Source organism: Pelophylax lessonae, assembly GCF_965119305.1.
Source record: "Pelophylax lessonae genome assembly, chromosome: 10".
Classification (NCBI taxonomy): domain Eukaryota; kingdom Metazoa; phylum Chordata; class Amphibia; order Anura; family Ranidae; genus Pelophylax; species Pelophylax lessonae.
Window position 1 is genome coordinate 212,875,041 of NC_138777.1, and position 15,394 is coordinate 212,890,434.

The following is a 15,394-nucleotide window of genomic DNA, read 5'->3' on the forward strand; positions in this document are numbered from 1 at the left end:
GGATGTGCTAATAGCTTGCCTATCATAGGAGACAGCATGCCTTCTCCCCAGCGCTGGCATGTTGCGCCGTAGTCCTTGCAGACCCTCCTTGCGCAAAGGTGACAACGCTGCCATTTCTCAGGAGTTGTCACCCTCAAACAGGAGGTTCCAAACAGCGGAAAGCTCTGGCAGGTTAACCGGTATTTATGCACACGGGTGCCTGGGGCTGTATACACAGTGGCCGCATGCGACCCACCATAGTAATAAATGGTTGCATGGAGTTGCACAGGGGTTTGCTCCACCATGGGTGCATGAGGCCGTGTAAATGTGAATTCCTTATTGAATGGCTGTACACGGGTTTCTGCTCCTGGGCAAATAATCTTGGGTACAGTTTGCATCCAGGGGCATTCAGCTATGCAAGAAGCAACGTAAACCTGTATATGGTCATTCATTACTATGGTCAGTGCCATATGCAATTTACATTTGTGCGCCCATGTACATAAGGCATTGGCAGTAGCAGTAGCATTGTATACCTGTGTACAACCATTCATTACTATGGTTGGCTGTACACTGCAAAAATTTAACTATTGTCCCCAAAGTTCAAAACGGAGGTCAGGTATTATTGATGTAGACCTGCCTCCAATGCTACATCTCCCAAGAGCCCTTTTTCTACACACAGTAAGTTTCTTAAATACATAGAAGTTAGAAGGGGCCCACCCCCAACTGAAATGCTGGTGAAATAGAGACTGTCTGTGAACTTCTGACTGTGAAATGTACTTTATAGAACAAAAAAAAAGGGCATATTGCAGTTCTGGAACTATAAACCCCCTGAAGGTCTCCATGAGCGTTGGTGGCCCTGGGGTCCTCCAGACTGCCCACCTGAGACTGGTCGCTGATCCATATTAGGGAAGTCCCAGTCTGAGGTTGATTTATACAATGCTGGCTGCACAACAATCAAGTTTTCATTTTTTTTTCCGATTAGGAATTTATTGCATTGGATTCTCAATCAATTACACAAAATGTTCTGTTGTATTCGAGCCAATTTTAAATTTTTTAGAAATTAAAGAGGAGTTCCAAGCCTGTAACAAATACTGTAGCTGCTGAGTTTTAATATAAGGATACTTGCCTGTCCAGGAATCCCGCGATGTTGGCACCCCTAGCCCATTTGTCCATCGGCTCCGGGCGCAGGAGCCGACATCTTCACTAAGAAACAGGAAGTGAATCCTTCCTTGCGGCTTCACAGCCCATTTCCTACTGTGCATGCGTGAGTCGCACTGTGCTTTCTGAATGGTCTAGTTGTCTTCTGGGACCTGTGTGTCTCCCAAAAGTCAGCAGGTGGGGGGAAGGGAGGAGGGGACGTAAATTTCATAGCTCCCCGCACAATTGCGGCAGTCTTACCAAGAAGTAGGAGGGGGTACCTGGTTTTGACAGTTATCCGCTCTTCCCTCCTAAGGTGCCAAATGTGGCAGTGGGGGGGATCAGCAAACAAGCGGAGCCTCCCCTTTTGAGTGGAGCTCCGCTCTTAAGTTTTTTTTTTTGTTTTTTTTTTTTCCCTCTATGCGCTAAAAGGTTGACTGAAAGCAAAACTGTTTTGATTTCACCTAAAATGCCACTAAAAACAAGCAGTCTGTTTCCATTTTTTTTTTCTTAATTGATAGAAAAAAATTCTATTCTAAAAAAAATGTATTCTAAAAAATTAGATTTTTCCTAGATACGACAGGAATATCTAATTGATCGGTTTATAGTTTTTGAATTGAAGAACTGTACATGTGACCACATATGTTAAAAAAAAAAAAATAATAATTTGTGTTGCTGTTCATCTATCAAAACTGCAGTCAAGTTTTTGTGTGAATAGGACAAAATGGAATGTTCTCAGGCTTTATTCTCTGCAGATAGGGAACATGCTGCAATATGGCCACTAGATGGTGCTGACTATCCTAGAGAATATGTGATGCTTCTCAGCTCCATCTAGTGGTCATGATGCTGTATTTTTTCCACAAAAATCCTTGGAGTTTTGATAGATAAACCGTTATGCAAATTTTAAAAAAAATATGTACCTTAAAGTGTATGTCCAGGCATTAGCCAGATTCACCCCCAAACCACCCCTCTAGATCATGTCCTTGAATCTTCTTTTTTTTTTTTTTTTTGAGGAAAATATGTTCTTACTCTCTGACGTTATCGCCAGGCTTGTAAAATGTATGCAGGGGCAGCTGTTAGGAATTCAGTTCCTATTGATGTAGTCACACCCCCAGAACTACATCTCTCAAGATCCCTTTCTCTGCACAAAGTATCTGGGTAGGCTTATATGTGGTATAGGCGGAGTTTTGTAGTCCAGGGGGAAGAGCTGACAACACAAGGCTTGGGGTTTCAGTGCAGCATAGGTTGTCAGCCCACGCAAGGGCTTACTGGATTTCTGACCAGATGTTCTTGCAGCTTATTTATAGATATAAAACACTTTAAGGGAGCCTGTCATAAAGCAAAACACCCATCTCTATCCTGAGGGACCCACTCAGTCACCTGATCTGAGATTGGCATTCAGCCTCTGAGTCAGGAAACGGCAGCTTTGTGACTAATTCTGTCCAACATTTGATCCTTAGAACTGACCAGCTACTGCATTCTAAATTTAAGGAGAACTCCACCATGCACTGTTGGCTTCTAAGCTGTTTACGGCAGAGCCAATGGTTTTTCAGAAAATACAACCTCCATTCGCTTTAAATACAGATGGTTTATGGGGTCCCCATACCTAAATGCTGTTCATACACGTAACGGGTTTTAGGCAATTATAAGCAATTGTGCTTTTGCTAATTGATTCATCAAGTGATCAGAAGAGCCAATGCAGCCTATCATTAAACTGAATCTGATTGATACCAGTTCATTAAAAGTATAGTTGCAATTAAAAAGAAAACGGGAACACTGTTAGCTAATGTGGTTGATTCTGGGTTTTTTTTAATCTTGACTGCCAGATCTAATACACTGGATGATTCTTTTAATTTTGAGCATAATAGGAAAATTCCTCATATATGGTCAGCTTTTCAGTCTGCAAATTAGGATGTGCTGGTTGAGCGCTGAACCCAAACGTAGGCAAAATAAAGTTGAGACTCCAATTTTTAAAGTTTTTGCAAAGGGTCCTAAAAAAAAAAAAGAGCAACCACTCACTATATCGAATGCCTAATTTATTGAGTCATCGAACACACAAAACACTCCTCCTAATGTACAAACCCTCTGTGTTTCACTCAGTAAGAAGCTTACTCTGAGTAAGCTCCTTATTCAGGGAAACGTGTTGGAGGGTTCGTACATCACTTGAAGTAGTGTGTGTGTTCGATGATTCAATAAATTCCATAGGGCAGGGGTCTTCAAACTATGGCCCTCCAGTTGTTCAGGAACTACAATTCCCATCATGCCTTGTCAGGTCTGTGAATGTCAGAGTTTTACAATGCCTCATGGGATATGTAGTCCCGCCAGAGCTGGAGGGCCGTAGTTTGAGGATCCCTGCCCTAGGGGTTTCCCAGAGCAGGCCGAACACTATTTAAAAGGATGAGAGTGCTGCAAGTCCAGAATAAAGGCCCGTACACACGTAGCGATTGTCGGCCGTAAATATTCGGCCAACGTCCGATCGGCGGATTGTCGGCTTGTTAGTATGATGCTTCCGACAACCGACTGCGACTTTTCGGCCGAACAGAATCTGGTGTGCAGGCTTTAAAATTTTTGTTGGCCAACACCAGAACGGCCGATTGTTCCTCAGTCAGTACAGAATTCGGCCGACAAATAGCAGATGAGCAAGACTGGGCATGCTCAGAGAAGAAAAAACACACGGAAAGTTAACCATCACATGTCATCACTTCTGCCGTCGGCTGTTGTTGGCCGACAAAATTTGTGTGCAGTCTTTTGGACTTTTCAACCGACAGGACAGCACCGGACAAAAGACGGCCGATCGTTCGGCCGACAATCGCTACGTGTGTACGGGGTTTTAGTGTTAACAAAAATGTATTTACAATAAGGGGTCAGAAAATGCAGCCAACAGGTTTCAGGGCTCAACTCCCCCTTCATCAGGGATAAAAGAAACACACAAAAAATAATTATAAATTAACATAAAACCATCTGTAGAGGTGTAGTGTACTTCATAGGAATTTATATATAAATAAAATGTAACCAATGTAAAATCTGCTATATGATGGCAATCATATTTATATCTGTAGGTTATATAGGTTATGATACTATTCTATTAAAATGCTGCATACAATAATTCTCAAATGTAGTGTTTTATTATGTTAGTATAACCTATATTTAATGTCAACTATTTATACTAGGGATGCACCGAAATGAAAATTTTGGGCCGAAAATGCAGGATGCCCTTGGCCGAAAACCGAAACCGAAAATGACTTTTTCCCCCAAAAAAATTTGAAATGGATAGAACAGGGACATAAACCAAAAACAGGCAGCGACGTACACCTACACCTGTCGCTGCCACCCTGTCACAGTATATGTACTGTGATGGGTTGGCAAGAGGTTAATTTAATTACCAATGGTATTTGTATTATGAGGCATGAGGGGTTAATGTATTGTCACTGCTGGTCACTCATCTATTAGTGACTGACCAGTGGCAGGTAATTAACCCCTTTGTGCTGCATTAGTGCAACCAGTGTTAATTAACACTGACACTGGTTGCACTAATGCAGCACAAAAGGGGTTAATTAACTGCCACTGGTCAGTCACTAATAGATGAGTGACCAGCAGTGACAATACATTAACCCCTCATGCCTCATAATACTAATAGCATTGGTAAGCTGCCTCAGCTCCCCTCCCCCCTCCCCCACTGCCTCAGCGTCCTCCTCCTCGGGTGTCCTCTCCTGCATTCAAAAGTCCCGCCTCTGGCCGGCCGTCCGCCTCTCAATGATGTCCCTACTACTCTGTGCATTATGAATGGACATACCAGGTCGGGGGGCGGGGCGAGCGGCCGCTATAGAGAGAACTAATGTGATCCTTCCCTGTCAGCTCAGCACGTCTATGTGTGAATGAGAACAGAACTGAGCTGACACCGGGCGGGGGGGCGGGCGGAGCGGCCGCTATTAGCTGTGACTATGTGAGAGCTTCTCTTCCTTGTCAGCGGAGATACATGCCTGTCAGTGAAGAGAAGCTCTCACATAGTCACAGCTAATAGCGGCCGCTCCGCCCGCCCCCCCGCCCGGTGTCAGCTCAGTTCAGTTCTCATTCATACATAGACGTGAGGAGCTGACAGTGAAGGATCACAATAGTTCTCTCTATAGCGGCCGCTCGCCCCGCCCCCCGCCTAGTATGTCCATTCATAATGCACAGAGTAGTAGGGACATCATTAAGAGGCGGACGGCCGGCCAGAGGCGGGACTTTTGAAACCTGCCCTGCGCTGCGCTGCGCCCTCCTCCTTCCCCACGGCGGCCATTTTTATTTTCGGCACTGTTAACCCATTATCGGCCGAAATGAGAGAGGCTCATTTTCGGCCGATAATTTCGGTGGCCGAAATTTCGGTGCATCCCTAATTTATACTATGCAGATTATACCAACAGACATTATAATTACCATCCTATAGTAGATTTTTAAATAGTCTCTCACATTCTTGGGTGAAAAAAAAAATTAAACAAAATGAAGTATACGTCTATGGATGGTTTGGATGTTGTTACCCCTTCATTTTATTTTATTTTGTTTCATTATGTTTGTGTTTCTTATTGTTTTTCTTAGCCTTGATGAAGGGGAATTAAAGCCCCAAAACATGTTGGCTTTATCCTCTGACCACTTATAATAAACTTTTGCAGGACTTAAGGCCCGTACACACGTAGCGATTGTCGGCCGTAAATATTCGGCCACCGACCGATCGGCCGATTGTCGGCTTGTTAGTATGATGCTTCTGACAACCGACTGCGACTTTTCAGCCGAACAGAATCTGGTGTGCAGGCATTAAAATTTTTGTTGGCCAACACCAGAACGGCCGATTGTTTGCCAGTCAGTACAGAATTCGGCCGACAAACAGCAGATGAGCAAGACTGGGCATGCTCAGAGAAGAAAAAACACACGGAAAGTTAACCATCACATGACATCACTTCTGCAGTCGGCTGTGGTTGGCCGACAAAATTCGTGTGCAGTCTTTAGCACTTTTCAACCGACAGGACAGCACCGGGCAAAAGACGGCCGATCGTTCGGCCGACATTCGGTACGTGTGTACGGGGCTTTATTCTGGATTTGTGGCGCTCTCATCCTTTTACATTCACTTCTTACAAAAAAAATATGATAGTGGGGGGGGGGGGGGGGGGGGGGCTGAACCTAGTAACAGGACTCTGCTCCCTGGGTGCAATTGGAGCCTCTTGTGCTGTCAGATACAAAGAAGAGGGAGGATTTGGACTCTACATTTTTAGGATGTCAGGTACTGCTTTTCTCAACTAGGTTGAAAGTGAAGATTGATAGTTTCTATTGTTTTCCACTTTTTTTTTTATTAACTGACAACGTTCTGCTGGAGCAGGGTTCCTTGTTCAGCCAGTATTTCTGTGGCCATTCTCCTCTAGATGCTCTGGCATGCATTCTTTATCAGATTTTGGCTACCAAACTTCCTGTTGCTTCGAAGCTGGCAAATTATTGACCACACCCCCCGCCGCCGCACGTCATTGTGAAAACGCTTTGTTGCTTGCTGGTAAATATCATTCTCAAATTCCATATCAGATTTTTTTTTTTCTCAATGTACAAGATTGAGCGCAGTTACCGATGGAAGTTCTATTGCACTGATTTGTGAAATAAAGTATTGAAGTCATTTTCTTATAGTCTGTGGAATATTCAATGCTTTGCACTGGTTTAAAAGTTAAAAAAAAAAAAAAAAACAACATAGGGTTTTGCCAACATTTAACGCTATAGCACCCATATAACACGTGGGTGGGCTTTAGCTCCCATGCGGCACACATAACCAATCATCTATAGGTGGCAGAGGCTTCTGTGCTGGGAGAACGCTCACTGCGCGGACCCAGCGCACACACCGTACTGTCATAGAGAGCTCCCAGTCTGTACTAATGATTGGGAATTGGCAGGATTGGCTTCTGATCATGTGACATCCAATCACAGTGGTCACATGACTAGGCAAACACCCCCCACCCCAATCCCCTCGAGTGTACGAGCTCCGTTTGGAGAGACATCGAGGTTAGTGGAAAGGGGTTAAATATGTTGAAAAAGGCAATAATTTCCATGGAGTGTACAGTATTTTGCGTAGCAATACATAATAATACATTAAAGTGATTGTAAATTCTCTTTTTTTTTTCTATTAAAACAAACATACCTCCAGTGGTGGCTGGTGCATGATAATTTGGGAGGGGGCGGCAAAACCAACCACCCCCCCCTGGCATGGCCAGCTGGCAGTCTTATCCACCCCCTAGACAGATGGCTGGCCAGCCAGTATCCTTACCTCCTCCTTCCCCGAGTGGCTGTGAGTCTCCTCAGGCCGTGCCTCTCCTCCCTCTTCCTGGCCAATGGCCAGTAAAATCGCTTCTCTTTTCAGCCAATCGGGAAAGGAGACTCACGACATGCTTCCTGATTGGCTGGGAGGAGAATCGGTGTGATAATTGTCATACAACCGGGTGGGCTCATGGCGCAGTGCATTGCATGGATGGGGAGGCCCCTCTGCGCCCCCAATGGATGGGCCACCACTGCTTACCTCCTCTGTGCAGTTGGTTTTGCACAATGCAGCCCGGATCCTCCTCTTCTTGGGTCCCTGGCTGGATCTCCTGACCCCTCCCTCCTGTTGAGTGCCCCCACAGCAAGCAGCTTGCTGTGGGGGCACCTGAGCTGAGCTGCAGCTCCGGGTGTCCATTGAGACACAGAGCTGCTCTTCGGCCCCACCCCCTCTTTCTCTTCTGATTGGCTGAGTTTGATGGACAGCAAGGGAAGCAAATGGCCGCTGCTGTGTCTCAGCCAATCAGGAGAGAGAGTCCCGGACAGCTGACAGCTTAATGCATTATGATAAAGAACCTTCACACATATGCGGCTGTGGTTGGCAGTACAGAGTCCAGCACGTTTCTGTTCAAATTTTCAGGTGAAAATTTTTACCTGAATTTGCACCTGAACTGGAGCCACAAACGCACAGGACCATTTTCAAAACTGCACAGTGGCCCCACTGCTGACCTAATGGGTGAAGACAAGGACAGAGTGCAGCCCTCCCCCCAGCATGGATGGTGTAAACTGTGTCTGAGCAGAGGCCGGTTCTATGCCCCACTGTAGACTCTCCTCCTCCTCCGGCCAGCCCCAACTGAGTTGTCCCAGCTTCCCCCAACCGCCTCCTGCTGGCCAAGTCGGGAACCCGGATTTGGCTGGTGAGTATAGTACCTGGAGCGGAGCTGTCGCCTGGAATGGGGTCGGGAGGGGGCCGGGAAAAGGGAGAGTGGGAGGGGGGCTGAGTTTTCTGCACCATGGGCCTCTGGTTTGTACTTGCCCACTGGGCTGAAAGTTGCCAGTCAGCCCCCTGTACCCATGTTAAAATCTCAGGTTCCTGTGCTGTAAAAAAAATGAGACAAAGATAAATAATTTTAGAACTTTTTTCCACCTTTTAATTTGACCTAAAAACTACAACTCAATTGAACAACAAACTGAAATCTTTTAGGTAAAGGGAAGTATAAATAAAAAACTAAAATAATATGGTTGCATAAGTGTGCACACCCTTAAACTAATGCTTAGTTGAATCACCTTTTGATTTTATTACAGCACTCAGTCTTTTTGGGTATGAGTCTATCAGCGTGGCACATCTTGAATTGGCAATATTTGCCCTCTCTTCTTTGCAAAAATACTCCAAATCTGTCAGATTGTGAGGACATCTCCTGTGCACAGCCCTCATCAGATCACCCCACAGATTTTCTTTGGATTAAGGTCTGGGCTCTGGCTGGGCCATTCCAAATCTTTACTCTTCTTCTGATGAAGCCATTCCTTTGATTTGGATGTATGTTTTGGGTCGTTGTCATACTGAAAGATGAAGTTCCTCTTCATGTTCAGCTTTCTAGCAGAAGCCTGAAGGTTTTGTGACAATATTGACTGATATTTGGAACTGTTCATAATTCCCTCTACCTTGACTAAGGCCCCTGTTGCAGCTGAAGAAAAACAGCCCTAAGGCATGATGCTGCCACCACCATGCTTCACAGTGGGTATGGTGTTCTTTTGGTGATGTGCAGTGTTGTTTTTGCACCAAACATATCTTTTGGCATTATGGCCAAAAAGTTCAACCTTGGTTTCGTCAGACCATAACACCACATGGTTTTGGGAGACTTCAGAAGTGTTTTTGAAAAATTTAGCCAGGCTTGGATGTTTTTCTTGGTAAGAAAAGACTTCCATCTCCCCACTCTACCCCATAGCCCAGACATATGAAGAGTACGGGAGATTGTTGTCACATGTACCACACAGCCAGTACTTCCCACATATTCCTGCAGCTCCTTTAATGTTGCTGTAGGCCTCTTGGCATCCTCCCGGACCAGTTTTCTTCTCCTCTTTTCATCAATTTTGGAGGGACGTCCAGTTCTTGGTGATGTCACTGTTGGTTCCATATTTTCTCCACTTGATGATGACTGTCTTCACTATGTTCCATGGTATATCTAATGTCTTGGAAATTCTTTTGTACCCTTCTCCTGACTGATGCCTTTTAACAACGAGATCCCTCTGATGCTTTGGAAGTTCTCTGCAGACCACGGCTTTTGCTGTAGGATGCAACTAAGAAAATGTCAGGAAAGACCTACTAGAACAGCTGAACTTTATTTGGGGTTAATTAGAGGCACTTTAAATGATGGCAGGTGTGTACTACATCCAATTTAACATGAGTTTAAATGTGATTGCTAAATTCTGAACACAGCTACATCCCCAGTTATAAGAGGGTGTGCTGCACACTTATGAAACCACATTACAGTATTTTAGTTTATTTTTCCTTCCCCCCCCCCCCCCCCCCCCAAAAGATGTTTTGTTTTTCAATTGGGTTGTACTGTTCATAGGTCACATTACAGATGGAAAAAGTTCTGAAATTATTTATCTTTGTCCCATTTTTCTAGTTCACAGAAGAAACCTGACACTTTAACAGGGTTGTGCAGACTTTTTATATCCAGTGTGTGTGTGTGTGTATATATATATAATAATTATCAGGACAATATCCCCCTGGACATAATACCCCCTGGACAACATCTCCCGGGCAATATCCCCTGGAAAACATCCCCCTGGACATAGGGTGTGAGGGTTAGATGGGGGGATATTGTCCTAGAATCATATATATATATATATATATATATATATATATCCTGCTACAGGACTTCGCAATTGGATCATTGTGGCTATTTAAAGGAGTTGTAAAGTCAGGAAGGTTTTTTTTATCCTAATGCATTAAGATAAAAAGCCTTCTGTGTGCGGCAGCCTCCCCAGCACCCTAATACTTATCTGTGCCCCCTCTCTGTCCAGTTATGTCTACGAATCTCTTGACCGTCGGGGGCTCTCCCTCCTGATTGGCTGAGATACAGGTGAGGTGCCAATTGGCTCCCGCTGCTGTCCATCAAGCTCAGTAAGCAAATCAGGAGAGAGAGGGGGTGGGGTCGAACAGCAGCTTAGTGTCTGAATGTACACACGGAGCTGCAGCTCTGCTCTGGTGCCCCCATAGAAAGCTGCTTGCTGTGGGGGAACTCATCAGGAGGGAGGGGCCAGGAGCAGCAACGAGGGACCAGAGAAGAGGAGGATCCGGGATGCTCTGGGCAAAACCAACTGCACAGAGGAGGTAAGTATAACTTGCTTGTTTTTTTAAAAACTAGAATTTACAATCACTAGAATTTACAATCACTAGAATTTACAATCACTAGAATTTACAATCACTTTAACGCTATTACAGACTGCAGAAAATTTGTGGTTTTAAATTGAAAGGATCGTTTCAGACTGAATTTGTTTAGCAATTTTGTTCAGCAGTAAATCAGCACAGGTGAATACTCCCCCATAGGAAGTGATGCTTTCAATCCTTGCAGATCCTATTTGGTAGATGTGCAATGACAACAGCGTATTGGTTCAAGACCAGATGGAAGAAGGACAAACATTTTTTTCTAATGTTTCAAAGAGCAGTCCCCAGACATTTCACATTTTTTAAAAATAATGGAAGGCCAGAAAAATCCCCATCACCTTTACATTAAGGTGTCCATCAGTATTAAATCAGAGTTTCCCAATACATCAGGGTCCTCATTAGTGTCCCCATCAGAGTCCCCCTTTACAATAGGATCCCCATCAGATCCCCCTCTTTACATTAAGGCCCACATCAGAAGTGAAGGCCATAGGTAGACTCTGCTGACCTTAAGAATTAATTCACACTTGCGCAACTTCAAAACCGTGCGATTTCTATTGCAACTTAACAGTGTGACTTGATGCAACTTTGGCTTTGACCAATGTGATTGTGCTCTATGAAGTCAGACACAAGTTGCATGTATATCATGCAGGTGCGACTTTTGGGGGTTTACATTGAAGTCTGCGGTTTAGACATTAATGGCTGTGTGTTGAGTTATGTCAGTGACCCTAGTTGGGGGCCGAATGTGGCCCATGGGCCATAGCTTGGTGACCCCTGGTTTAAACGATATGATCCTATATGAATATAGATACAATATCTCACAAAAGTGAGTACACCCCATTGTAAATATAAACCTTTTCATGTGACAACACTGAAGAAATTACACTTTGCTACAATGTAAAGTAGTGAGTGTACAGCTTGTATAACAGTGTAAATTTGCTGTCCCCTCAAAATAACTCAACACACATCCATTAATGTCTAAACCGCTGGAAACAGAAGTGAGTACACCCCTAAGTGAAAATCTCCACATTGGGCCCAATTAGCCATTTTCCCTCCCCGGTGTCATGTGACTTGTTAGTGTTACAAGGTCTCAGGTGTGAATAGGGAGCAGGTGTGTTAAATTTGGTGTTATCGCTCTCACGCTCTCATATTGGTCACTGGAAGTTCAACATGGCACCTCATGGCAAAGAACTCTCTGAGGATCTGAAAAAAAGAATTGTTGCTCTACATAAAGATAACCTAGGGCTAGAAGAAGATTGCCAAGACCCTGAAACTGAGCTGCAGCACAGTGGCCAAGACCATACAGCAGTTTAACAGGACAGGTTCCTCTAAGAACAGGCCTTGCCATGGTCGACCAAAGAAGTTGAGTGCAGATGCTCAGTGTCCTATCCAGAGGTTCTCTTCGGGAAATGGACGTATGAGTGTTGCCAGCATTGCTGCAGAGGTTGAAAGGGTGGGGGGTCAGCTCAGACCATACGCCGCACACTGCATCAAATTGGTCTGCATGGCTGTCGTCCCAGAAGGAAGCCTCTTCTAAAGATGATGCACAAGAAAGCTGCAAACAGTTTACTGAAGACAAGCAGACTAAGGACATGGATTACTGGAACCATGTCCTGTGGTCTGATGAGACCAAGATAAACGTATTTGGTTCAGAGGATGTCAAGTGTGTGTGGCGGCAACCAGGTGAGGAGTACAAAGACAAGTGTGTCCTGCCTACAGTCAAGCATGGTGGTGGGAGTGTCATGGTCTGGGGCTGCGTGAGTGCTGCCGGGACTGGGGAGCTACAGTTCATTGAGGGAACCATGAATACCAACACGTACTGTGACATACTGAAGCAGAGCATGATCCCCTGCCTTCGGAGACTGGGCCGCAGGGCAGTATTCCAACATAACGACCCCAACACACACTTCCAAGACAATCCTTGCTAAAGAAGCTGAGGGTAAAGGTGATGGACTGGCCAAGCATGTCTCCAGACCTAAACCCTATTGAGCATCTGTGGGGCATCCTCAAACGGAAGGTGTAGAAGCGCAAGGTCTCTAACATCCAGCAGCTCTGTGATGTCGTCATGGAGGAGTGGAAGAGAATTCCAGTGGCAACCTGTGAAGCTCTGGTGAACTCCATGCCCAAGAGGGTTAAGACAGTGCTGGAAAATGATGGTGGCCACATAAAATATTGACACTTTCGGCTCAATTTGGACAGTTTCACTTAGGGGTGTACTCACTTTTGTTGCCAGCGGCTTAGACATTAGTGACTGTGTTGAGTTATCTTGAGGGGACAGAAAATTTACACTTATACAAGCTGTACACTCCCTACTTTACATTGTAGCAATGTGTCATTTCTTCAGTGTTGTCACATGAAAAGATATAATAAAATATTTACAAAAATGTGAGGGGTGTACTCACTTTTGTAAAATACTGTATGTGAACAGAAAACTGTTCCCTCTGAATACCCAAGCAAACTATTTAAATTTTCTAATAGACCTTCTCTTTATCCAATAAGGATGGCTTGATGGGAGAGGGTGAAGCTGGACTTTTACCATCAAATTCGGATGTGCATATAACTTACGCTATACTTCAGGACAAGCCTACTGCAGAGAGATCAGAGGCTCAATTCTCAAAGCTTTAACACAAAGCTACGGGCCTTTATTTTCAGTCGTGTGACTGTTATTTTCAAATCTCATTGGACTCCACTGAAAATAACTGACACTTTTTTTTTTTTTTTTTTTTTTTTTTTTTTTACTAAGCATCTTTGTCATGGTGTGTGCACTTTGTAAAATGAGCATAAAGAAATAAAAACTCGGCAGGTTTCTCTCCCTTCCCCGAGCTGTACAAAGCTAGAGAAATAGTTTTCCTGGGATTCATTTTTAAAAACACAGAAAAAGTTATGTTGCGATTTTCACAAACCTGAAATTGTATTGACACTGTCACTGTTCCAAATGAGAGAGTTTGCTGTAATCATGAAAACATGTGCTGTAGAGCTGCTGATCATTTTTTTGATGTGTGAAGGGCCATACACACTATAAGATTTTCTGAAGACTTTTTCCTTTAGACTTACCAAAACCATATAATATGAGGTCAAACCTAAACACTTTCAATTTGTATGCAATCTGGCAGGCCCTTGCACTACATAGAAAAGGTAAATCTGAAGGAAATCTAACCACAAAAGTTGGATAGTGTGTATCCAGCTTTAGTCTCCTACATCGTGTTCATTCCAAGTCAGTCTCCGCGTCATCACATAAATACAGATGGGATTTGTTTGGTGACTCGGCAGTGAATCAGCACTGGCGGATAATCCCCGTATGAAATGCAGGTATACATAGACTATGGTAATACAGGATTTATGGATGTCGTTAATCAGGATTATTGTGGCTGGGAGATTGCTCATGGATCTGTAGCAGCTAATTATACTGTAAATCATTCATTATCAGGTTACATTTGGAGGTTTATTACTGCAGTATTCAAAATATACCAATGACTTCCTAAGTGCATTCCACCCAAAGCTGCTATTTTCATCATAGGTGGAGCCTGATATGCTGAGTCAGCCCTAACAGTGAGATCTTCATGCAATAATTCCTGGTTCTGTTCCTGTCCACCTTGGAATTTAGGGGTTTCCCTGCTCACCTTTGTGTGTTCCACCTCTTCTGTTATATTCTCCAAATAATGAAATAAAAATCCAGCAGGGATGGGGGGAAACCCCTCATAATGGGTGCAACAAGTGTGATGACCTGGAAACTCAGTGCAGGGATGTTGAGAAACCCCTCATAATGGGCACAGCAGTTGTATAGACCCGATAGCTCAGAACAGGGATGGTGGGAACCCCTCATAATGGGTGCAACAAGTGTGAAGACCTGGGAAATCAGCACAGGGATTGTGGGAACCCATCATATTGGGCATTGCAGGGGTACAGATATCAAAACCCCTCATAATGGACACAGCAGTTGTATAGACCCAATAATTTAGAACAGGGATGATGGGAACCCCTCATAGTGGGCACAGCAGTTGAATAGACCCGGGAACTCAGCACAGGGATTGTGGAAACACCCTCATAATGGGCACAGCAGATGTACAGACCCAAAACTCAGTTCATGGTTGGTATGAGCTCCTCATAATGGGCACAGCAGTTGTGTAGACCCAAAAACTTAGCGTAAGGATGCTAGGAACCCCTTATAATGGGCACAGTTGTTGGGCAGATCTGGGAACTCAGCACAGGGATGATGGAAACCCTGCATATTGATTACAGCAGTTGTACAGACCGAGGAATTCAGCTCAGAGTTAATGGGAGCCCCTCATAATGGGCACAGCAGGTGTACAGACCCAGGAACTCAGCACAGGGATGGTGGGAACCTCTCATAATGGGCACAGCAGGTGTACAGGCCCAGGAACTCAGCACAGGGATGCTGGGAACCTCTCATAATGGGCACAGCAGGTGTACAGACCCGGGAACTCAGCACAGGGATGGTGGAAACCCTGCATATTGATTACAGCAGTTGTACAGACCGAGGAATTCAGCTCAGAGTTAATGGGAGCCCCTCATAATGGGCACAGCAGGCGTACAGACCCGGGAACTCAGCACAGGGATGGTGAGAACCCCTCATAATGGGCACAGCAGACGTACAGAACTGGG